General features: G+C 39.2%; 1 pseudogene across 1 annotated transcript in view; it reads left to right on the forward strand.

The window, feature by feature from the left end:
* The first annotated feature begins 14,662 nt into the window (after positions 1–14,662).
* The window catches only part of LOC307180290 (dnaJ homolog subfamily B member 6-like), a 92,972-nt pseudogene continuing 81,708 nt past the window's right edge, over positions 14,663–25,926 (forward strand). The window contains exon 1 of the transcript XR_013831749.1: positions 14,663–14,799. The product of XR_013831749.1 is annotated as a dnaJ homolog subfamily B member 6-like (transcript). The remainder of the gene's footprint in view (positions 14,800–25,926) is intronic.

Raw genomic sequence — 25,926 nt, forward strand, 5'->3', positions numbered from 1 at the left:
TGACTTGTTATTCTTGGGCATTTGTGAACTGTTATGTGAAGCCATTGTAGGGCAAGGAGCCTTCCTGCAACCTCTGAAATCATATTTTGTACAGTCTCTAACTTACAAATGCTTGATTCACAAGTGACACTTTCATGAAGTCATCTACTGCCATCTCTGCCCTTCCTTTCTTTTATCTCTCTCCCTTTTCTCCAAGGCTCCTGATGCCACTGGCAGTTGAGCCATAAAGAAGAAAATAAAGTGAATTTACAGAAAATCTGTGGGAGGAGGGAACAAAGCTGTGATAAATAAGAACAACTTAGGGGACATGAAGAGGGTAGGAGTAAGTTCCCAAATAGGTCTTACCTGACTTCATGATGGCCCTCTGCCCCAAAATACCTTTCACCAAATGGCCTGAATTTTTCTCATAAATTTGTTATACTGCCTGAAAATAAACTATATGGGAATGTGTTTAGATTAATAAGCACCTTCTTTCTATGTATACAAATGTCTCTAGGAGGATTAGGACAGCCACTTGACCTTTACTTATTAGTATTGCTATGACAAATAAAGGCCCATTGCATACAAGCTAATAATCAGCTTACTTTTCCCCATGACATGTAAATATTAGGATCTAAGGGACTGGGACTTTGGCTTCTGGTAGAGAGGGTAGGTCACTCTGTGAGGCCTAGCTGACTTCAGTGGCATGATAGAGAGAATTCTAAGATGGCCTCCTAAGATTCCTGGTTTCCTGGTGTACACACACCTTCTGCCAGTTATTCAATCAAATACTAATCTAGGTACTGCTGTGAATGGATTTTGTAGATGAAATTAAGGTCCTAAATCACTTGACCATAAAATAGAGAGATTATCTAGTTGGGCCTGATTTAATCAATGGGTTCTTTAAAAGTAGAATATCTTTTCCACCTAGTGGCAGAACAAGAAGTCAGAGAACTGAAGTACTAGTGGGATTTGATGCATTGAGAAGTTTTCTGCTGTTGGTTTGCAAATGGAAGAGGATATGTGGAAAGGATTGTGAACAGTCTCTTGGAGCCGAGAGTGGCCCCTGCTTGATGGCTTGCAAGAAAACAGGGACCTCAGTCTTACATATGCAAGGCATTGAATTTTGTCAACAATCTGAGTAAGTTTGCAAGAAGACCCTGAGCTCCCCGTGAGAACTGCAGCCCTGGGCAATAACTTAATTTTTTTTTTTTTTTTTTTAGCGGTACGCGGGCCTCTCACTGTTGTGGCCTCTCCCGTTGCCGAGCACAGGCTCCGGACGCGCAGTCTCAGCGGCCATGGCTCACGGGTCCAGCCGCTCCGTGGCATGTGGGATCTTCCCAGACCAGGGCACAAACCCGTGTCCCCTGCATCGGCAGGCAGACTCTCAAAATAACTTCATTTTAACCTTGTGAGCCCTGAGTAGAGGATCCAGCTAAGCTATAACAGACTCCTGACCCACAGGAACTGTGAGCTAATAAATGGCTGTAATTAATATTTTAAGCCACTATGTTTGTGTTATTTTGTTGTGTGGTAAAAGTACATATGTGATCTCCTAGGATGAGCCTGAGGGTTTTGGCACTCAAGAATCTGGAGGGAGGGGCTCTATAAAGCAAGGGGCTACAAAAAGCAACCTATTTGAATATTTTGCCAATGGACTGGCTCTCTGCTCAAGAAAGGGAAGGTAACTCTCTTCCTTTCCTCCCCCTACACTCCATCCCATGAACAACAGGACCTTCTTCTTCTAATACCTAAGGCTCAGATTGGTTATATTATTTTTCAGTTTTCCAAAAGTTAAATAGATTTCTACAGTCTGGCCTGAGAACTTAACTATTATGTATAACGTTGTTTCTATGGGAAAATGCATTCTGAGTTCCCAAGAACTTAAAAGCAAGCCTTTGAAGCAAAACCCATTCATTCTGAAAACAGACTGTACTCCTTTTAATAGAATATAAAGCCTTAAGCTAAAAGAAGATATCTATATCTATATCTATCTGTAGAGTTCCAGGTACCTGAGAGCTGGTATTTGGGAGGGTGAGGGGACCAGTTTCTTAGCAAAGCCATATATATCATAGCATATCATGCATCTAGATCCTAGTTGCCTGTGTTTAAACCCTATCTCTGTCACTTGTTAGTCGTGTGACCTTGGGGCAAGTTGCTTAACCTCTGGTTTCCATCTATAAAATGTGATTATAGTACTAATCTCATAGGATTGCTGCACAAATAAAAGAGCAGATATATGTAAAGCTCTTAAACTAATACCTGGCGTACTACATAAGCGTTAGTTATTACTGTTATAAATCCTCAGAAACTTTTTTTATAGTCTCTTTTGCCCCTCAGCTTCCTTAGCCTTACCAGCTAATGTAATTCAGTTAATCTCTAAAACTTTAGCTATTTTAGCATCAGTCTTGGAATATAAGGGGCATCCTTATACCATACCAGCCAAAGTTTCTCTAGTCTAAGGCCAAATTCTATCTAACTCAATAGAAGCTCAACATCTTTTTGTGTGGTCACCGAGGAAGAACAATTCTTGTGTGTTTGTTTGTTTTAAGTAGAAGAGTGTGAAGTTGAGGAGAGTGAACCTGGAGGTGAGTTTTAAAATCTCAGTCTCGAGGGTATGCCTAGAATCTAAGTTCAAAATATGAAGGTGATCTGATTGGGAAGCCTGAGATCTGAGTGAGGTTATTATGACTAAACTTCGAATTTTGCTTTTCAATCTTTGGTCAAAGCTTTTGAAACTAAAATTCAAATTGCATAGCCTATTTGAGTCATACTGCAGCATTCTGGCGTATCAAAAACAAATAGCCATCCTTGGCACAGAAGGGTCCAGTTTTAAGAATAGCAAAAGATAACTTAGGCTTATTAAGAAGCCAAAAAAAGCCATTGGGGCAGCACATAGCTATTTATTTATTTATTTATTTATTTATTTATTTATTTATGGATGCATTGGGTCTTCATTGTTGCACGTGGCCTTTCTCTAGTTGCTGAGAGTTGGGGCCACTTTTCGTTGCAGTGCATGTGCTTCTCATTGCGGTGGCTTCTCTTGTTGTGGAGCATGGGCTCTAGGTGCATGGGCTTCAGTAGTTGTGGCATGTGGGCTCAGTAGTTGTGGCTCGAGGGCTCTAGAGCACAGGCTTAGTAGTTGTGGTGTATGGGCTTAGTTGCTCTGTGACATGTGGGATCTTCCCAAATCAGGGATTGAACCTGTGTCCTCTGCACTGGCAGGCGGATCCTTAACCACTACGCCACCAGGGAAGTCCAGCACATAGCTCTTTCTATAAACATTTTTATGAGGTAAATGCAAATAAACCAGAAACATGTTTTGGATTTCCTTGAAATTACATAGAGTGTAACAGGCAGAGAGATTCAGTTCACATTTGCATAGAGATGATCAATTATGCCATTTATTAGTCTACTTGGTAAAGAGCAAGAGGCTGGCACAAAATTCATGAAGGGGAGCTCTAGTATATCCAAGTACGATGTGTATGTATCTTTTGGCTAGGGACCTCTTCATTCCTGCCTCCCTCATCCTTTTCTAGTGTTGGGTAAGGCTTTGGGAATATCTGTGAGAGCAGATTTTGAGGGTGTGAAGGAAGATAGAAAATTAAACTCATTCAGTCACTCCTCTTATAGCTCCAGTACAATGACCTGAGGAGAGTAGACAGGCCTCTGTGTGCAAGAATTGCAGGATATAGTGAAAAGATCATGAAACCTGGATCCTAGTCTTGACTACCATTCAGCTTAACCTCATTTTTTTCATGTGTAAAATGAGAATACCAATCTCTGTTCTGAAAAACTCAGAGGGTTGTTGTGAAGATCAAGCAAGATCATGGGTGAGAAGGTGCTTTGTAAACTATAAAGCACTGTGCAAACCCTAATACTTTCCTTCCTCTGTGCACTATCTCATGCCTTTATCACAGTACTTGGCACTATACAAAATCAAGTCTTTACTGGTCTATCTCACCTACCAGACTGTGAAGTCATTGAAAGCATGGAACCTATCTGTTTTGTTCACTGCTGTACTCCTGTACCTACCCCAGAGCCTGACACAGAGTAGGTATTCAATAAATACTAGGTAAGTTAATCATAGGAAATTTATATTAAAAAGGCACAATTTGCTTCTGTTGCCCTCAATTTTTTTTTCTGGACTTCTCTCATCCCCAGTTCCCTCTTTGTTTCAGAGCCCTAATGTCTCACATTTTCCAATTAAAAAATGTTCTGTGGAAAAGAACCAATAACTTCACTTACAAGATGCGAATGGTGAACACTACTTACTGGCATATTCTCTGCTCCTCTTTCTCTTGGGAAATTAACATTCTAATAGGAATGAAAGCCTCAGGGTAAAGTAACAATTTCTAATGGTTGGAACTTCAGGGATCAGTAGCTTGTGGCAATGCATGATTTAATGCAAGAATGTCAGAGCCAGCAACATCATTAATCATTAGGGAAATGCAAATCAAAACTACAATGAGATATCATCTCACACCAGTCAGAATGGCCATCATCAAAAACTCTAGAAACAATAAATGCTGGAGGGGGTGTGGAGAAAAGGGAACACTCCTGCACTGCTGGTGGGAATGTGAATTGGTACAGCCAATTCACATTTTAAGGAGGTTCCTTAAAAAACTACAAATAGAACTACCATATGACCCAGCAATACCACTACTGGGCATATACCCTGAGAAAACCATAATTCAAAGAGTCGTGTACCAAAATGTTCATTGCAGCTCTATTTATAATAGCCTGGAGATGGAAACAACCTAAGTGCCCATCATCGGATGAATGGATAAAGAAGATGTGGCACATATATACAATGGAATATTACTCAGCCATAAAAAGAAACGAAATTGAGCTATTTGTAATGAGGTGGATAGAGCTAGAGTCTGTCGTACAGAGTGAAGTAAGTCAGAAAGAGAAAGACAAACACCATATGCTAACACATATATATGGAATTTAAGAAAAAAAAATGTCATGAAGAACCTAGGGGTAAGACAGGAATAAAGACACAGACCTACTGGAGAACAGATTTGAGGATATGGGGAGGGGGAAGGGTGAGCTGTGACAAAGCGAGAGAGTGGCATGGACATATATATACACTACCAAACGTAAGGTAGATAGCTAGTGGGAAGCAGCCGCATAGCACAGGGAGATCAGCTCAGTGCTTTGTGACTGCCTGGAGGGGTGGGATAGGGAGGGTGGGAGGGAGGGAGATGCAAGAGGGAAGACATATGGGAACATATGTATATGTATAACTGATTCACTTTGTTATAAAGCAGAAACTAACACACCATTGTAAAGCAATTATACCCCAATAAAGATGTTAAATAAAATAAAATAAAATAAAATGACCAAAAAAAAAAAAAAAGAATGTCAGAGCCAGGATTAGGATAAGGTATGGCACTTGCCTTGGATGCAAAATTTAAGAAAGCATCAAAAACTGAGTAATAAAGATAAATAATATTTTAATGTATTTGTTTACTTTTTTACAGCTTTTTAAATTTAAAATTTAAAGTGCACAATAAAATGGTTTTTAATATATTTACAGAGTTGTGCAACCACCACCATAATATATATTTACGACATTTTCATCACCCCAAAAAGAAACCTTGTACCCATTAGGAGTCAGTCCCCACTCCCCTCAACTTCAACCCCTTTCCTCCCAGTTTTAGGCAACCACAAAGTTATTTTCTGTCGCTATGGATTTGTCTATTCTAGACACCTCATGTGAGTAAAATTATACAATATGTGTATTTTTGTGATTGGCTTCTTTAGTATAATGTTTTCAAGGTTCATCCATTCTATTGATATACTACATTCCATTTATCCATTCATGAGTTGATGGACATTTGAGTTATTTCTACTTTTTGGCTGTTATGAATAATGCAGTTATGAACAAGTTTTTGTGTGGACATGTGTTTTGTCTTGGGCATATACTTAGGAGTGGAACTGTTGAGTTATATGGTAACCCTAGGTTTAACTTTTTGAGGAACTGCCAAACTATCCCTCACTGTACATTCCCACCAACAATATATGAGAGTTCCAATTTTTCTACAATCTTACAAATGCTTGTCTTTTTTATTACAGTCATCCTTAGTGGACATGAAGTTGTAAATGCAATATTTAAAAAAAATTAAAGTTAGTGCAGTAGATCCATGATGAACAGAATACTGAAATTTTAAGTAAAGACAGAAACTGGCAGTGCTGTGCTGAGCCATATTAGAGTCTGAAGCAAAAGAAAATATGTGTGATCACATATACATATTTCTATATATTTTTAATGCTAATGAAAGAAATCAACTTTGAAAGTATGTTTTATGAATGTAAAACTTTATCAACAGATATGAATATTCTTCCTGAATTTGAAAATAAATGTAAAAAAAGGAAATAAATTGTAAATGTTCATATCACCAGATGAGAGCATCAATTATTGTGGAGAAAATGCATATCAAATAGAAATTGAGGAAATTATAAATGCCCTAATTTCACATTTGAAGTGGAAATATGAAAAATTAAGTGAAGTACCCTCACAATTTTCATTTTTAAGAAGAGAAAAATTATTTTCTATGAATACTTCTGACTTACAAAAAGCATCCAATGACTTGGCTCATAACTATTCTGATGACTTAAATCCTGTAGAAATTTCATCTGAAATAGTTAAGTAGCATGAAAAAGGAGAAAAACTGTCAACAACTGACTCAATAAGAAATAAAAAATCTGAATAGACCTTTAAAAGTGAAGAGAGAGAATTAGTAATCAAAGAAAAGCCCATAAAGAGAAGCCCAGGCCCAGGTGGCTTCACTGGTCAACTGTATTAAATGTTTAAAGAATTAACAGTCCTTCACAAACTCTTCCAAAAAACAGGAGAGGAAAGAACAATTTTCAGCTCATTCTCTGAGACCAGAATTACCCTGATACCAAAACCAGGTAAAAACATGTGAAATGGAAACTACTGACCAATATCTCTTAAGAATATAGACACAAAAGTCTCCAACAAAATACTACCAAACTGAACCTGGAAATATAAAAAGAATTATACGTCATGATCAAGTGGGATTTATTGCAGGAATGCTAAGTTGGTTCAACATAGGAAAATCAATCACCCTATTAATAGAAAAAGCACAAAAAACACATGATCATCTCAATAAATGTAGAAAAAAACCTTTAACAAAATCCAAACTCTTTTATGAAAGAAAACACCTAACTAGGAATAGAAGGGAACTTACCCAAACTGAAAAAGGGCATCTTTGGTAGGCTGAATAATGGTCCTTGTCCTAATTCCCAGAACCTGTAAACATGCTATCTCACATGGTAAAAGAGACTTTGCAGATGTGATTAAGATCTTGAGATGGGGAGATTATGCTGGATTATTCAGATGAGCCCAGTGTAATCATAAGGTTCCTTATAAGAGGAAGGCAGGGGATCAGAGTCAAAGAGAGAAGGTGAGAGGCAGAAAGCAGAGGTGAGAGATTAGAGATGATGTTACACTGTTGGATTTGAAGATGGAGGAAGAGACCCATAAGCCAAGGGATGCATGCAGTCTCTAGAAGCAAGAAAATGTAAGGAAACTGATTGTCCCCTATAGCCTCCAGAAGGAACACAGGCCTGCTAACACCTTGATTTTAACTAAGTGAAACTGATTTCAGATTTCTGGCCTCCAGAAGTGTAAAGAGAATAAATCTGTGTTATTTTCAGTCACTAACTTTGCGATAATTTGTTATAGTGGCAATAGGAAGCTAATACAGCACCTATGAAATCCCTTTCTTCCTTAGATCAGGAACAAGCCAAGGATGTATATTCTCAGCCTTGTAGTGGAGGTTCAGGGCAATTAGGCAAGAAAAAGAAATAAAAACCATCCATATTAAGAAAGAAATAAAACTATATCTATTTTTAAATGACATAATCTTGTATATAGAAAATCCTAAGAAATCCATAAGAACTACTAGAACTAGAACTAATAAACCATTTTAACAAAGTCATAAAATACAATACCAATATACAACAATGAGTTGTAGCTTTATACACTTGCAATGAAAACTCTGAAAGTGAAATTAAGAAAGTTCCATTTAAAATAGCATAAAGCCAGGACTTCCCTGGTGGTCCCGTGCTAAGACTCTGCACTCCCAATGCAGGGGGCCCCAGTTTGACCCCTGGTCAGGGAACTAGATCCTACATACTGCAACTAAGAGTTCGAATGCCACAACTGAAAATCCCGCGTGGTGCAACTAAAGACCCCACATGCCACAATGAAGATCCTGCATGCCTCAACTAAGACCCAACGCGGCCAAACAAATATTTTAAAAACCAATATTTAAAAAAATAAATAAAATAGCATAAAACCACTTAGGAATAAATTTAACAAAAAAGTGCAAAGCTTGTACATAGAAAGGTTCAAAATGTCATTGAAAAAATTAAGAAGACCTATGGATCAATATACGGGGAGACATCCATTCCCTGTTCATTGGTTGGAAGACAATGCCAATATGTCCCCCAATTTTCTACACATCCAACACAATCCCTATCAAAATCCCAAAACTCCAACTTGATTATTTCAAAACTTACCAAGCTAATCCTAAAATTCATAAGGAACTGCAAGAGAGCAGAATAGCTAAAACATTTTGGGGAAAAAGAAATTTGTAGCACTCATACTTCTTAATTCTAAAACTTACTTCAAAGCTACAGCAATTAAGACTTATGGTACTGGGCTTCCCTGGTGGCGCAGTGGTTGAGAGTCCACCTGCCGATGCAGGGGACACGGGTTCATGCCCCAGTCCAGGAAGATCCCACATGCTGCGGAGCGGCTGGGCCCGTGAGCCATGGCCGCTGAGCCTGTGCGTCCGGAGCCTGTGCTCCGCAAAGGGAGAGGCCACAACAGTGAGAGGCCCGCGTACCGCAAAAAAAAAAAAAAAAAAAAAAAAGACTTATGGTACTGATGTAAGGTTAGACATGTATTTACATCAATGGAATAGAATTGAAAGTTCAGAAATAAGCTCTCACATTTATGTTCAACTAATTTTCAACAAAGAAAGACTAGTCTTGGGACTTCCCTGGTGGCACAGTGGTTAAGAATCCATCTGCCAATGCAGGGGACATGGGTTTGAGCCCTGGTCGGGAAGATCCCATATGCTGCAGAGCAACTAAGCCCATGTGCCACAACTACTGAGCCTGCGCTCTAGAGTCTGTGAGCCACAACTACTGAGCCTGTGCCCTATAAGGCCCGCGCTCTGCAACAAGAGAAACCGCCACAATGAGAAGCCTGTGCACTGCAACGAAGAGTAGCCCTCACTCGCCACAACTAGAGAAAGCCTGCACACAGCAACGAAGAACCAATGCAGCCCAAAAATAAATAAATAAATTTAAAAATTGCTTTAAAACAAAAGGAAAGAAGTTGGATCCTTATTTCCCACGATATACAAAAATTAACTCAAAATAGATCAAAGATCTAAGTGTAAGTGCTAAAACTGTAAAGCTCTTAGAAGAAAACTTAGGTGTAAATCTTCATGCCCTCAGGTTAGAAAATGGTTTCTTTTTGTGGGGGGGGGGGGGTACGCGGGCCTCTCACTGTTGTGGCCTCTCCCATTGCGGAGCACAGGTTCCGGACGCGCAGGCTCAGCGGCCGTGGCTCACGGGCCTAGTTGCTCCGCGGCATGTGGGATCTGCCTGGACCGGGGCACAAACCCACGTCCCCTGCATCAGCAGGGGGACTCTCAACCACTGCGCCACCAGGGAAGCCCCAACAATGGTTTCTTAAATATGTCATCAAAAGCCCAAGGATCAATAACACATACCAAAAAAACCAGATAAATTATACTTAATCAAAATTAAAATTTTTTGTCCTCTAGAGGACATATCAAGAAATTGAAAAACCCATGGAATCAGATTAAGTATTTGCAAACCATATATCTGATAATGGACATGTATCCAGAATATATATAAAACTCTTATGACTCAATGGTAAAAGATCAATAACCTGATCGAAAAACGGGCAATGTATTTGAATAGACATTTCTCAGAAAAAGATATACAAATGACCAATAAGCACATAAAAAGATGTTCTACATTATTAGCCATCAGGGAAATGCAAATCAAAACTACAATGAGATGCTACTTCACACCTACTAGGCTGGCTATAATTAAAATGAAAAATGTTAGCGAGGATATGGAAAAACTGGAACCCGGTTCCATTGCTGGTGGGAATGTAAAATGATGCAGTACCTTGGAAAACAGTTTGGCAATTCTTCAAAGGGTTCAACATAGTGTTTCCATATTACCCAGCAGTTCCACTCCTAGGTATATTCCCTAGAGAATTGAAAATATATATCCACACAAAAACTCATACGTGAATGTTCATAGCAGCATTATTCATAATAGCTAAGAAGTAGAAACAACTCAAATATACATATTACTATGCTAAGTAAAAGAAGTCAGGCACAAAATGTCACCTATTGTATGATTTAATTTATATGAAATATTTGGCAGGGGTAAATCCATAGAGACAGAAAAAAAATTAGTATTTGCCAGGGACTTGTTTTGGGAAAGAGGGAATAATTGATAATGGTTACGGAATTTCCTTTTGGGGTGATGAAAGTGTTTTGAAATTAGATAGTGGTAAGGATTACACAAGTCTGAGTATACTAACAACCGCTGAATCATACTCTTTGAAATGTGAATTTTATGGTGTCTGAATTATATCTCAATAAAAAAGGAGTTTCAAATCATTAATCATCAGGGAAATGCAAATCAAAATCACAGTGAGATATCCCCTCACACCTGTCAGATGGCTTTTGTCAAAAAGATAACAAATAACAAGTGCTGGCAAGGATGTGGAGAAAAGGGAACTCTAGTACACTGTTGGTGGGAATGTAAATTGGTACAACTGCCATGGAAAACAGTATGGAGATTACTCAAAAAATTAATAATAGAACTACCATACCATCCAGCAATTCCACTCCTGGTTATTTAGCCAAAGAAAATGAAAACACTAATTCAAAAAGATACATGCACCTCTAAGTTCATAGCAGCATTATTTACAATAGCCAAGATACGGAAGCAACCAAAGTGTCCATCAACAGATGAATGGATAAAGAAGATGTGGTATATATTTACAATGGACTATCACTCAGCCATAAAAAAGAAATGAAATCTTACCATTTGTGACAACATGGATGAACTTGGAGGATATTATGATTAGTGAAATAAGTCAGACAGGGAAAGATAAATACTGTGTGTTTTCACTTATATGTGGAATCTAAAAAATAAAACAAATGAACAAAAGTAGCAAAACAGAAACAGACTCACAGATACAGAGAACAGACTGGTGGTTGCCACAAGGGAGAGAGGTGGGGGGAGGGGCAAAATGGGTGAGAGGGATTAAGAGGTACAAACTACTAGATATAAAATAGATATGTTACAAGGATGTAAAGCATAGCACAGGGAATGTAGCCAATATTTTATAATAACTTTTATGGAGTACAATCTATAAAAATATCGATTACTATGTTGTACACCTGAAACTAATATAATATTGTAAGTCAACTATATTTCAATTAAAAAAAATTTTAAAGCGCTTCAGGATAGGTCGACTTTACACATAACGTAAATAGTGTGATTTTTAGATGTCTCATGATATATTTTCCTTCTAATATATTGCCCTCATTGGTTTGCAGTATAGTCATAGATTTCTTTTTGTTGTTGTTCTTCCCATTTGCTACATCACTTAGTACAGCCTTGCGAAATGTATGACTTTATAAATCATCTTAGGTGTTGAAATGTGTGTATTAAATACTTTTCATCTCCTTGAGTCCCCTAATAAAAATATTACCCAACCTTCAGGTTTTATTTTTCCCCACGAGTCTGTATATTCCCTGAGGCTAACACACTCAAGCCTCACTTTTATTCCCACCTTGTACCTAGTACGGTTCCTGATACAAAGATACTGCTTATAATTCTTTAGAACTCCTCTTAGTTTCCCCTCCCCAACTTGAATCTAATCTCCTTGAGGACCAATACTTGGTTTCATTCATATTTGTACTCTCTACTATCCTCTTGTGTAGCCCAATTCTTTACATGTAAGTTCTTAATGAATGAACTGTTATATCTGCTCTCCCATTTGCCACAACAAATTGTACTTTTTCCCAACTCATGTTTCAAATGAATGTATTCAAATCAAATGCAGAGTCTAACTTTGCATGCATCAATTATTTTGTCATTTATAGATCCATTATTCATTTATTTGCCTTAGATTATGAATGCAAAGGTAACAGAAACTATTGTCCCAGAGGTCTGTGCAATTATCTTTGTAAATTCTCCAGCTTAGAGCCCTTTATAAGTAAGTGCCTGCTAAATGTGGCTGGATGATGGTGAAACCCCAACCTTCTTTTGCCTATTTGGATTTTATATCCTTGCAGGAGACAGTTTTATTACTTTTGGAACAATTACTTATGAAAGAGGAAAATTGGCCTCTCATAGAGAATGGAACAGGTACTGACTGCACCAGTAGAGTCCAGGAAGCTAAGAGGACCAGCCTTGAGGAGCAAACGAATCTCTGTCTCTGGTGTTTTCTGGAGGAATTTTTCTTGGGTTGGAATCAAGGCAGGCAGACTAGGGGAAATGTGAGTGGGTGGAGGCAGGGGTATGAAGCTTCCACTTTGGCTGTAAATTAATAGGGCTTTTCTGCTCCTAGGTCTCTGGGTCCAGCACCTTTCAATTTGAAACACCACTAAACAAAACCAGTGCATCAGGGTTTTTTCCCTCTAAAATTGACTAGCAGTTTTACAAGCCTATTGTTCTACTAATGCTTCCTGCTGATTATTTATTTATACACATATTTCTTTAAATCCAGTCATTTTTCCAGACAGAAAACATCCTGAGAGTCATCAGAGCAAAACTGTAATAGGTTTCACTTATTTTTCTCCACCTTTCTACTTACCATTAAATCACTGCAGAGAGATGTTGTATATCTAGCTTAAAATAAATATATTTTGTAGTACAACCAAGAGATATGCCACTTGATAGGAAAAGATAGTTGAAGTCACAGATCTCCTGCAATACCCAGAATTGTCCCTCCATTTACCCTAGGTTGTCTGCCTGACTCCATCCTCTCTTAAAATGAATTCTTTCTCAAGAGTTCAGCAGTTCTTCTTGCAATTGATTTCTGGTGTCTGCCCTACCACCCAGTTTCCAAACTGTGCTCAAACATGTCTAAACCCCAGGAAATGACATACTTTAAGCTAAGCTAAGTCCTTTTCACCTCACTACACAGATTACTGACAACACAGGTCGGCTCTATGCAGTATTTTACATAAAAATGGCCACACATCAAGGCCCAGATGTTTATACAGTTCTCTACCATTACCTCCTATTTGAGGGTGACAATATCAACATAAAGAAAGAGAAAGTAATGATGTAAATGAATAGAATAAGAGATGTTCTATGCTGGGTTCTTGTAGAAAACTAATGATAACTTTAGAATGTAGAAACTATTCCTTTGGAAAGGAATTAAGACCTCTAAATTGTCTTTTCCTTAACTGTGCAGCACGAACCTTCCCCCACTAACCTTCCACACCATTCACATGTAATTTTGCACAAACAAGTTTGAGTCTCAGTTTAAAAAAATGTTTTGGGGGCTGGCATCCAGCTAGTGTATTTTTCCTTACGGAGAGGGACCAAAAAAGATACACGTTTTGATTAATATAGAGGCTTCTTAGAGGAGTCAGAAGTTGAGCGAAGTCTAAAAGAAGGAATTTTGGGGCTGGAGAACAGCATCCCAACCACTTTTTTTTGCGGTACACGGGCCTCTCACTGTTGTGGCCTCTCCCGCTGCGGAGCACAGGCTCCGGACGCGCAGAGTCAGCGGCCATGGCCCACGAGCCCACGAGCCCACGAGCCCAGCCGCTCCGCGGCATGTGGGATCTTCCCGGACCGGGGCACGAACCCGTGTCTCCTGCGTTAGCAAGCAGACGCTCAACCACTGCGCCACGAGGGAAGTCCCCCCCCCAGCCACTTTTTAAAGACGCTTTCTGTTACAGAATTAAACAAGGAAGCATTTTGTTTTGAATCCAGTTTTGTCATTGACTTATTGTATGAATTTAGGCCTAAACCCTTCCCATCTCTGTACAGTTTTCTCATCTTTTCAATTAGCTGGTTGAAGTAGACCATGATCTATAGGAGCACGGAGCTCAGTGGAATGAAAAGAATTAGGTTTTGTACACTCTAACACTCACTAGCTGTTGCAGCTTTTGGAAAATTGGTTCATCTCTCTAAGCCTTAGTTTCCTCATCTATAAAACAGGGAACATCAGTTCCCAGCTTACCTTATAATGTTGTGATAATTTGGTAAAATAACAGAAAGATAGGTTTGTCTATTAAAAAATGCTATACACATGTGAGGTAAATGAAAGTTGACTAGAACGAGAGATGTGGAAATGTGGAAAGGAGTCGGGGCAAAGATAAAAGCAATTTGGTATGGAAAAAGAAGAAAGAAATGAAGGGAAAGAAAATGGGAAATAACGAGGGAATTTCAGCGGAGGTAAATGCTGTAACAGGAAGCGCAATTGGGCAGGAACACTGCGGGGGGGCCGCAGGGCGCCTGGGTCACGTTGCTGGGGGAGCCATTTGGGCAGTGCACGGCGGTTGGGCGCCGGCGCTATTTGGCTGTGACGCTCAACTCAGGTTTCTATCGCCCTATCCCTTAGGGCTTATCTAAGACCTAAGATGGCGGCGTTTCCATGGCGTGTAAGCGCTGCAGGCGTACCAGATATGGAAAGGCGGCCAAAGGACGAATCTACTAAGGAGTGTCCAAGAACTCGCCGATATTTGTGTTGTGGTGAGTGCTGAACCTCACATCGGGTAGAAGAGTGACCGTTAGCAAGGTTACACACTTCGGGATCGCGTGGCCTGCCTGAGTGGGGGAGGAGCCGGCCTGCATTTCATCTTTCTCTCTCTCCTCTCTTCAAAATATCGGAGAATTTCTCTCTCCGTAATCACCTTACTGTCACGGATGAGGATAGGTGGTTGCACAAACTAGGTCCTAGGAGCGATCCTGGGTCGTTTTCCTCTTTGTTTTACTTTTTAAAATGGGTTTTTATTGACACCATGACGCCCTAAAATGAAAGATTCTGTCTCCCTCGAGCGCTTTCAGGAACTGCCTAACCTGTTGGGCCTACCCGTCCTTAATTCCTTCGGGCTGCCTTTCATGTGCAAACTTAGTAGCTTTGATAAACCAGTCAGTTTGTAACATATGGGCTAGATTAAAATTTTTTTTTCTATGCCCTTTATATATACCCCAAATAAGGACTTTTGGGCATATAATACTTAACATTTGTTCTGGAAGCATGTCAGAGGTAGAGGTGTGTGTGTGTGTGTGTGTTTGTGTGTGTGTGTATAGATAATATTTGTGGGAGTTGCTACGTTATTTTGTGGATTGTTAGTTTGATTACTCACTGAGTAAGAAAAGAGCTAAATTTCCTGTGTTCAGATCTCTTGGTGAAAATAAATTTATGTTAAGCATAATATCATAACATGTTTACTATATGGGGAAGACAGTAAAACTGAATTTAATCTATTAAATGCTTATGTGGTTAAAAGAAATTTCACTCAAGAAATGCCCATATCTCACTCATACGTTGCTGGAGAGTATGAATTGCTGTAACCTTTTGAAAAAATAATCTGCCAGTGTTTAGGGAAATAAAAAATACAGGTACCACTTGACTAAATACTGGAACCTAATAGTCTGACTTTTAAGAATACATCCTACAGAAATAAATGTACCATTGTATAAGGACATATGAACAAGGATGCCTTTGTAGCTTTGTTTTTGTGACAGGTAACTGGAAACAGCCTGTATATCCATCAATAGGAGGATGTTTGAATAAATTGTGGGACATTTGTATTATGAAATATTTTGAAGCTGTGGAAACAGATTTACCTCTTTACACTCTTTTGATTTAGAGAATGCTATAATGTATTGTTATGTGAGGAAAGTAAGTTGTAGAATACTATGTCTAGTATGATTTAGTGTTTTTGTTTTTGGTGGTGGTAGTGAGTGGTGAAGGAATTGTTAGATTAACTTTCTTTGTCTTTTTTGGGGGGCTTTCTATATATGTTATGAAATACTTAAGGCATATACAAACATATAAAGAATAATACAGTGAATCTCTTTTCTCACCAACCAAACATAAAAAATTAAACATTACCATTATAGTTGAAGTCCTCTGTGTACCCATCCCTGATTGCATCTCTCACCTCTTCCCCAGAGGTAACCATTATTTTAAAGTGATTCTTTTTCCCATGCATTTCTGAAACTTTTGTGACATAATGAACTTTTTCTAGCATGGGTTATTTTTTATACATTTTGAAGAGAAAATTTTAAAAGTCAATAAAAAAGATGAATTTTTAAGTGCCTGTTATCTGGGTAACAGTAACAGGGGCCAAGTGAAATTTCTTCTAAATTGAGGACAGAGTCTAATTTATTAAAAAACCAAAACCAGGAAACAAGTGTTGGCAAGGAAATAGAGAAATTGGAACTCTCATACATTGTTGCTAGGATATAAAATGGTGCAGCCACTGTGGAAAACAGTTTGACAATTTCTCTGTAAGTTAAACATAGAATTACCGTACCTCCTTGCCAACACTTGTTATCTCCTGTTTTTGTTTGTTTGTTTGCTTAATTTTAAAATTACAACCATTCTAGTGTGTTTGAGGTTATATGTCATTGTGGTTTAGATTTGCATTTTCCTAATCACTAATGATTTTGGGCATCTTCACGTACTTGTTGGCCATTTGTATATTTTCTTTGCAGAGATGTCTATTCAAGCCCTTTGCCCATTTTTTAAATTTGGGTGTTTGTTGTTGAGTTATACTTTATATATTATGGATAGTAGACTGATCATATATATAATTTGCAAATTTTTCCCCATTCTGTATACGTTTTTTACACGTTCTTGGTAATGTCCTTTGGTGTACAGATTTTTAAAGTCTGAAGTCCACTTAGTCTATTTTTTTTTCTTTTGTTGCTTGTACTTTTGGTGTCAAATCTAAGAATTCTTTGCCAAATTCAAGGTCATGAAGATTTATCCCTATTTATTCTTCTAAGTGTTCTATGGTTTTAGCTCTTATATTTATGTCATAGATCCATTTTAAGTTAATTTTTATATGTGATGTGAGGTCCAACTTCGTTCTTTTACATGTGCATAGCCAATTGTCCCAGCACCATATGTTGAAGAGACTGTTCATTCCCCCATTGAATGGTCTTGGCACCCTTGTTGAAATCAGTTGGCCATAGATGTATGGGTTTGTTTTTGGTCTTTCAGACCCCACCTGTTTCTATCCTTATTCCAGTGCCACTTTTTTTTTTTTTTTTTTTTTTGTGGTACACGGGCCCCTCACCGCTGTGGCCTCTCCCGCCGCGGAGCACAGGCTCCGGATGTGCAGGCCCAGTGGCCATGGCCCACGGGCCCAGCCGCCCCGCGGCATGTGGGATCCTCCTGGACCAGGGCATGAACCCACGGACCCTCAACCACTGCGCCACCAGGGATGCCCTCAGTGCCACTGTTTTGATTGATGTAGATTGTGCTAATTTTTAAAATTGAGAAGTGTCAGTCCTCCAACTTTGTTCTTTTTTAATATTGTTTTGGCTATTCAGGGCCTCTTGCAATTCCATATGAATTTTAGAATCAGCCTGTCCATTTGTTTTTAAATCATATAGAAAAAAATAAGAGTTACAAACCAAAAGTACAATAATACTGGCTTTTATATTTACCTATGTAGTTACCTTTACCCATGTGCTTTATTTTTTCATATACTTTTGAGTTACTGTCTATTATCCTTTCATTTTAGCCTGAAGAACTCCCTTTGGCAATTCTTGTAGGGTAAGTCTGTTAGCAGTGAACTCCCTAAGCTTTTGTTTATCTGGGAATGTCTTAATTTTTCCTTCAGTTCTCTTTTGACAGATTTATTGAAGTATAATTCATAGCATACAATCACCCATAGCATACAATCACCCATTTAAAGTATACAATTCAATAGTTTTTAGTATATGTGCAACCATCACCACAGTCAATTTTAGAACATTTTCATCACTCCAAGAGGAAGTCCATATGCTTTAGCCATAAACCCATATCCCCTTCAACCCCACCTGCCCATCCCTAGGTAACCACCAATCTACTTTTTATCTCTATAAATTTCCCAGTTTTGAGCATTTCATATGAATAGAATCATATAATAAATGGCCTTTTGTGATTGGCTTTTTTCACTTAGCATAATGCTTCAAAGTTCATCCATGTTGTAGCATGTATCAGTACTTCATCCCATTTATGGCTGAATAATGTTCCATTCATAGTATGGATATACTACATTTTGTTTATCTGTTCATCCATCTGTGGACATTTGGGTTGTTTCCACCTTTAGGCTATCAAGAATAATTCTGCTAAAACATTTGTGTACAAGTTTCTGTGTAGATACATGTTTTCATTTTTCTAGGTGTATACTTAAGAGTGTTATTGCTGGATCATATGTTAACTCTGTGTTTAATAGTTTGAGACACTGTCAGACTTTTTTCCAAAGTGGCTGCATCATTTTACACTCATACCGGCAGTACGAGGGCTCTAACTTGTCCACATTCTCACCAACACCTGTCATTATCTGACTTTATCCAATTCTGGCCATCCTAGAGGGTGTGAAGTGGTATCTCATTGTAGTCTCCTTTCCCACAAGGTTAGTTCCCTGATGTTGCTCCTTGGGGAGGTGCAATTTGAATATACCCACCACCACCCTAGGATGATGGGTTTTGTTAGAGCTGACTGTCTCTGACCACACCCAGCAGCCATCCTCCACTTACTGTGAACTGATTGTTTAACTGTTTTCCATAATGCCCTAGGGCATAAACTATTCTGAAAACTAAGTCAGTCAAATAGTGGGTCATTTGAAGAAATAGTTGCTGAAGTTAGTGCTTGATATTTGTTCTGGCTGTAGGAGGGTTCCTCCCATTTGCCTTATTGCCCAGTTCTCACCTGCAAACTAGCTGACCTACAGTTTAGCCTATATTTTGAATCTTCTCCCAATTGCCTTTCTTTACAACCTCACTGTTTTTTCAGGGCTCCTCTAGGCTTGACTTTCTCCATGGTCTTGCAAATGAAGTCAGTTCAGTTCCTTTGAGAAGAGAATAGGTGCTCCGTTTTAATGTCTGCTTCTTCCCTCAAGCTAAAGCTCTGAGTCTGGTCTCTGGAGGTGGGGGTAGGGACAATGGCAAGTTTCTCTCTGAGAGACAATTCTGCTCGGTTAGCTGAGCGCTTAGTGGAGGGGAGGGTGCCACCAGAGGTCCTCTCAGTTTGCCTTTCTCTCACAGCCCAGGGCAAGGATGTTCAGGGTCCAGTATTCTCCACGTACCACACCCAATTAGAGTCTACATTCCACCACCTGGGGTTAGGTGGCAGAAGGGAACCCGTTCCTCTAAACCACACTTGCTCAGGACTCAGCCCTAGCAACAGGCAGCTGGTGGCTGGATGGGAAACTCTGATGTCCTGTTCTTCCAGGGAAGAAAGCTCTCTAAATGGGACTGGGGGAGGGTGGAGAGGGAGCCCTGTGTTCTTGGCTTCAGGAGTCTTGAGTAGAGTCTCCCGTTCCTTGAGCTGGGATGGGAGAAGAAGGGTGGGAGGGAGAAAGTAGGCTTGGTTCAAATACCGTAGGCTTACCTTTCTTAGTGAATTTTAAAAGATGTTCTTGAATAGATGTTTCTTCATTTGTTGTTTGTCCTTAGAACCATTTCCAGAGGCTTTAAATGGTTGGGTTTCTTTTTTTAACAGGTTTCGTCAGTTTCAGTGGGGAGCAGGACAGTCGAGCTCCTCACGCTGTCATGCCATAAGTTGATTTCTTGCCCTTCTTTGTGAAAGATTGTTTTGTCAGAAATAGATTTGTTGATTCAGAGCTTTTTTTTTTTTCTTTCTGGCTTCTTTTTTACTTTATTTATTATTATTATTTTTTTTTATTGGGGTTCAGCTGTTTTACAATGTTGTGTTGGTTTCTACTGTACAGCGAAGTGGAGTTCCCTGTGTTATACGGCAGGTTCTCATTAGTTATCTGTTTTATACATACTAGTGTATATATGTCAATCCCAATCTCCCAATTCATCCCACCGCCCCCCTCCCCTCCTTGGTGTTTGGTGTCCATACATTTGTTCTCTACATCTGTGTCTCTTATTTCTGCCTTGAAAACTGGTTCATCTGTACCATTCAGAACTTTTTTTTTTGTTCCAGCATTTAAAATATGTCATTCCACTGCCTCTGGCCTTCATGGTTTCTGATGATGAGTTACTTCTATTTTCTTGCTTTTTTTTTGGCTGCATCAGGTCTTAGTTGCGGCATGCGGGGTCTTTGTTGAGGCGTGCGGGATCTTTCGTTGTGGCGCGCGGGCTTCTTTCTAGTTGTGGTGTGCGGGTTTTCTCTCTCTAGTTGTGGCGCATGGGCTCCAGGGCACATGGGCTCTATAGTTGTGGCGCGCAGGCTCCAGAGTGTGTGGGCTCTGTAGTTGTGGCACACGGGCTCTCTTGTTGAGGCACGTGAGCTCAGTAGTTGTGGTGTGTGGACTTAGTTGCCCCATGGCATGTGGGATCTTAGTTCCCCGACCAGGGATCGAACCCATGTCCCCTGCGTTGGAAGGCGGATTCTTTCCCACTGGGCCACCAGGAAAGTCCAAAAAGAGAATCTTAAAAGCAAGAAAAGAGGGACTTCCAATGCAGGGGACATGTGTTCGATCCCTGGTCCGGGAAGATCCCACATGCCACGGAGCAACTAAGCCCGTGCGCCACAACTACTGAGCCTGTGCTCTAGAGCCCACGAGCCACAACTACTGAGCCCACGCACCACAACTACAGAAGCCTGCATGCCTAGAGCCTGTGCTCCAGAACAAGAGAAGCAACCACAATGAGAAGCCTGTGCACCACAGTGAAGAGTAGCTTCCGCTCGCCACAACTAGAGAAAGCCGGCATGCAGCAATGAAGACCCAGTGCAGCCAAAAATAAATAAATAAATGCATAAATTAAGAAAAAATGGGGGCTTCGCTGGTGGCGCAGTGGTTGAGAATCCACCTGCCAATGCAGGGGACACGGATTTGAGCCCTGGTCTGGGAAGATCCCACATGTAGCAGAGCAACTAAGCCTGTGTGCCACAACTACTGAGCCTGCGTTCTAGAGCCTGTGAGCCACAACTACGGAAGCCTGTGTGCCTAGAGCCTGTGCTCCGCAACAAGAGAAGCCACCGCAGTGAGAAGCCCGCGCACCACAGTGAAGAGTAGCCCCTGCTTTCAGTAACGAGAGAAAGCCTGCACACAGCCGCGAAGACCCAACGCAGCCAAAAATAAATTAAAAAAAGATTCTCTCTTTTTCTTGGGTTTCAACATTTTGATTATACTACAGCTCAGTGTGGATCTTTTTTGAGTTTCTTCTATTTGGGATTCATTGAATTTCTTATGCTATGTAGATTGGGCATTCTTTCATCAAATATTCTTTTTTTGTAATTACCCTGTATTCATATTTGAAATCTGAATGGAAGGCATAGGGAATATTGCTTCCTTAGTTTTGGTCTGCATTATGGATAACAAAATAGTATACAAAATATAATTTGGGGACCTGTGAAGAATATTGAAGGATTGGAGAGAACAGCTTTCATTAGACTAAATAAAGAGATTTCTGTTACCTTTTCACAGATTGATAGGTTGAAGACAAAGCAGACAAAGATAACTGATATTTGGAGATCACTGAGAAAATTGAGAGGGGTCAGGCTGGGCCCGTCTTTCAATAAAGAAGTCTCATGGCCCTCTGGCTTGTGCTTCTGAATTGTATTAATATGTCTTATACCTTATAATGAACACCTGAGTTGTACAGAGATGAGAGAGGTTACAACTGCAGATCCCAAGTTATATATGAAGCCTGTTTAGTCCTGCAGGATTCTGAACATTGCTTCAAGGTTCTCTGTCATTTTAATAAAAATAGATTTATCACTTCTATTTATTTAGTATTTGCTACATAGGACGTACTTTACTCATCAACTCATTGGAACTTAAAAGTTCTAAATAAGTGTTGCTTAAAAGTTCTGAATAATTGTTAAACCATTTCACAGATGAGGAACTTGAGGTTTATATGGGGACTGATCCACCCATAGTCATGGTTGAATATTGACAGCTCAAGGATATTGTTTGCTTTATGATGTATCTGTAGGTGTATTTGAAATGGATGGGGAAGACAGTTTTGTTAATATGTTCTCAAAATTTATAACCTGTCTGGAAGTGAGAATTATGACTTGATTTGAACATTTCCAGGTTATTTTACACCATACCTCATGTGATATTTCTTTTCAGTAAATGTTGTTGTTCAGAATGTGTATATATCCCTGATTATGTCTAAAGGGCACTTGGAAAGTCAGCAGAGAGAGACAGATGCCTGAAACACCAAACTCTATACATATAGTCCCCTTCTCCAGCGCTATCATGTCAACTACCCTCCCTGGAACTTATCCGGGAAGCTCTCTTGGAAGCAGAGTATCCATGATGTTTTAGAAAGCAGTGACCGGGGCTTCCCTGGTGGCGCGGTGGTTGAGAGTCGCCTGCCGATGCAGGGGACACGGGTTCGTGCCCCGGTCCGGGAAGATCCCACATGCCGTGGAGTGACTAGGCCCATGAGCCATGGCTGCTGAGCCTGTGCGTCCGGAGCCTGTGCTCCGCGACGGGAGAGGCCACAGCAGTGAGAGGCCCGCGTACCGCAAAAAAAAAAAAAAAAAAAAAAGGAAAATTTAAATTTAAAAATAAAAGTTCTATATGCATATAGTAGAGTTGTGTAGTTTTATGTTTGTTTTTAAAAACCCCGTGTCTTATTTCCCTTACTCCTTAATTTTCCATTCTCAAAGGTAACTAAATCACTTTGAACTTTGATTTTTCTGTTACTTAGATCCATATATTTAAATAATATGCTAGTATACCTTTTGTTTTCTTTTCTTTTTTTTTTTTTTTGCGGTACGCGGGCCTCTCACTGTTGTGGCCTCTCCCGTTGCGGAGCACAGGCTCTGGACGCGCAGGCTCTGGACGCGCAGGCTCTGGACGCGCAGCTCAGTGGCCATGGCTCACGGGCCTAGCCGCTCCGCGGCATGTGGGATCTTCCTGGACCGGGGCACAAACCCGCGTCCCCTGCATCGGCAGGCAGACTCCCAACCACTGCGCCAACAGGGAAGCCCTAGTATAGCTTTTTTATTTTTAAGTTTTAGCCATTATCTATTGATTGTTCACCCTAGATGATGAGAATTTAACTCTCCTTCGTATATATACCTTTCTCACCCCCACCCTGAATTCAGGTATGTTATATACATACTCACTGCTGGTCCTTTCCGTTATCTTAATATATCATGATTTTGATCTTCTCACTATGTAGTGTCTGGTTTTTAAAATTTTCATTTAGGTTTTTTGAAGTGTAATTTAAATAATGTAAAATTCACTTTCTTTAGTTTAAAGTTCTATGAGTTTTCACATTCCATAGTATAGACATCACTACAGTCAAAATATGGAATTGTTTCATAACCTAAAACGTTTGCCTTATGCTCTTTTGAAGTCAGCCCATTCCTTCATCCTCTAATAATTCCAATACTGTTTTGTTGAATATATGTATGGGTTTATTTCTACATACCCTGTTCTGTTCCACTGAGCCACGTGTCAGTCATTTTGCTGATACTGCATAATAAGTCTTGAAGTAAACCTTGAAAACAGGTGGTATGAGTGCTCCAGCTTTAACCTTTTTTTTTTCCTCAAATATTCTTGTTTCTTGGTTTTTCTACAACTGCCCTAAAAATCCTCTCTGCTCTGCCAGTTCATACTTCTCTCCCCTTTAGCCTCTGGCAACCATTGATCTTTTTACTGTCTCCATGGTTTTGTCTATTCCAGAATCTTAGATGTTGGAATCATACAATATGTAGCCTCTTCATATTAGCTTCTTTCACTTAATAATATGCATTTAAGGTTCCTGCTTATCTTTTCATGTATTGATAGCTCATTTCTTTTTAGCACTGAATAAGATTCCATTGTCTTATTCATTCATTCACTTACAAAGGGGCATCTTGGTTGCTTCCAAGTTTTGGCAATTAATGAATAAAACTGCTACAAACATCTGTGTGCAGGTTTTTGTGAGTATAAGTTTTCAACTCCTTTGGGTAAATACCAAGAAATGTGATTGCTGGATCATATTGTAAGAGTATGCTTAGTTTTGTAAAAGTCTACCAAACTGTTTTGCAAAGTGGCTGTATCATTTTGCATTCCCACTAGCAGTGAATGAAAGTTGCTGTTGCTCTGCATCCTTGCTAGCATTTGGTGTTATCAGTGTTCTGGATTTTGATCATTCTAATAGGTATATAGTGGTTTTTCATCATTAATTTAATTTGCATTTCCCTAATGACAAATGATGTGGAATGTCTTTTTATATGCTTGTTTGCCATCTGTATATCTTTGGTGAGGTGTGTCTGTTCGGGCATTTTGCCCATTTTTTAAATTGGGTTGTTTCCTTATTGTTGAGTTTTAAGCATATTTGTATATTTTGGATGACAATCTTTTATCATATATGTCTTTTATAAATATTTTCCTTCAGTCTGTATCTTCTTTTTGTGACAGTGTCTTTTGCAGAGCAGAAGTTTTTAATTTTAATGATGTCCAACTTACCAATTATTTTTGCATGAATCTTACCTGTGGTATTGTATCTAGGAGGTCATCACCATACCCAAGATCATCTAGATTCTCTCGTATGTTATCTTCTAAGAATTTCATAGTTTTGTATTTTACATTTATGTCTGTGATCCATTTTGAGTTAATTTTTGTAAAGGATGTAAAGTCTGTGTCTAGATTCATTTTATTGCATGTGGGTGTCCAATTGTTCCATCACCATTTGTTGATTAAGACTGCCTTTTTTTTCCCCTATTATATTCTTTGCTCCTTTGTCAAAGATCAGTTGACTGTATTTATGTGGGTCTGTTTCTGGGCTTATGCTCTGTATTCTGTTCTATTGACCTGTTTGTCTATTTTTTCATCAATAGTACAGTGTCTTGATTACTATAGCTTTATAGTAAGTCTTGAAGTCAGAGAGTATCAGTCCCATGATGTTGTTCTTCAGTATTGTGCTGGCTGTTCTGGATTTTTGCCTCTCCATATAAAACTTAGAATCGGTTTTTTGATATCCACAAAATAATTTGCTGGGATTTTGATTAGGATTGCATTGAGTCTATTGATTGAGTTTGGAAGAACTGACATGTTGACAGTATTTACTCTTCCTCTCCGTAAACATGGAATATATCTCTGCTTATTTAGTTATTTGATTTCTGTCATCAGAGTTTTGTAGTTTTCCTCATATAGATCTTGTACATATTTAGATTTATATCCTCATTTTGGGAGGTGCAAATGTAAATAGTATTATGTTTTTAACTTCAAATTCCACTTGTTTATTGCTGGTATATAGGAAAGCAGTTGACTTTTGTATATTTACCTTGTATCCTGCAACCTTGGTATAATTATTAGTTCCAAGTTTTTTTTGTTTTTGTTTTTGTTTTGGGGGGTCAATTCTTTAGGATTTTCTATAACGGATGGACATGTTATCTCTGAACAGAGACAGTTATATTTCTTCCTTCCCAATCTCTATTCCGTTTACTTCCTTTTCTTTATCTTTTCTTGCATTAACTAGGACTGTCAGTGCATTGTTGAAAAGGAATGGTGAGAGGAGCCATCTTTGCCGCCTTCTTGATCATTGTGTGAATTCTTCTAGTTTCTGACATTAACTATGTTAGTTGTATTCTTTTTGGTAGATGCTCTTTATCAAGTTGAGGAAGTTCCCCTATGTTCCTAGTTTGCTGAGAGTTTTTAGCATGAATGGGTTATTGGATTTTGTCAGATGCTTTTTCTGCATCTATTGATATGATCATGTGATTTTTCTTCTTTA

The sequence above is a fragment of the Stenella coeruleoalba genome, assembly GCF_951394435.1.
Source record: "Stenella coeruleoalba genome assembly, chromosome: X".
NCBI lineage: Eukaryota > Metazoa > Chordata > Mammalia > Artiodactyla > Delphinidae > Stenella > Stenella coeruleoalba.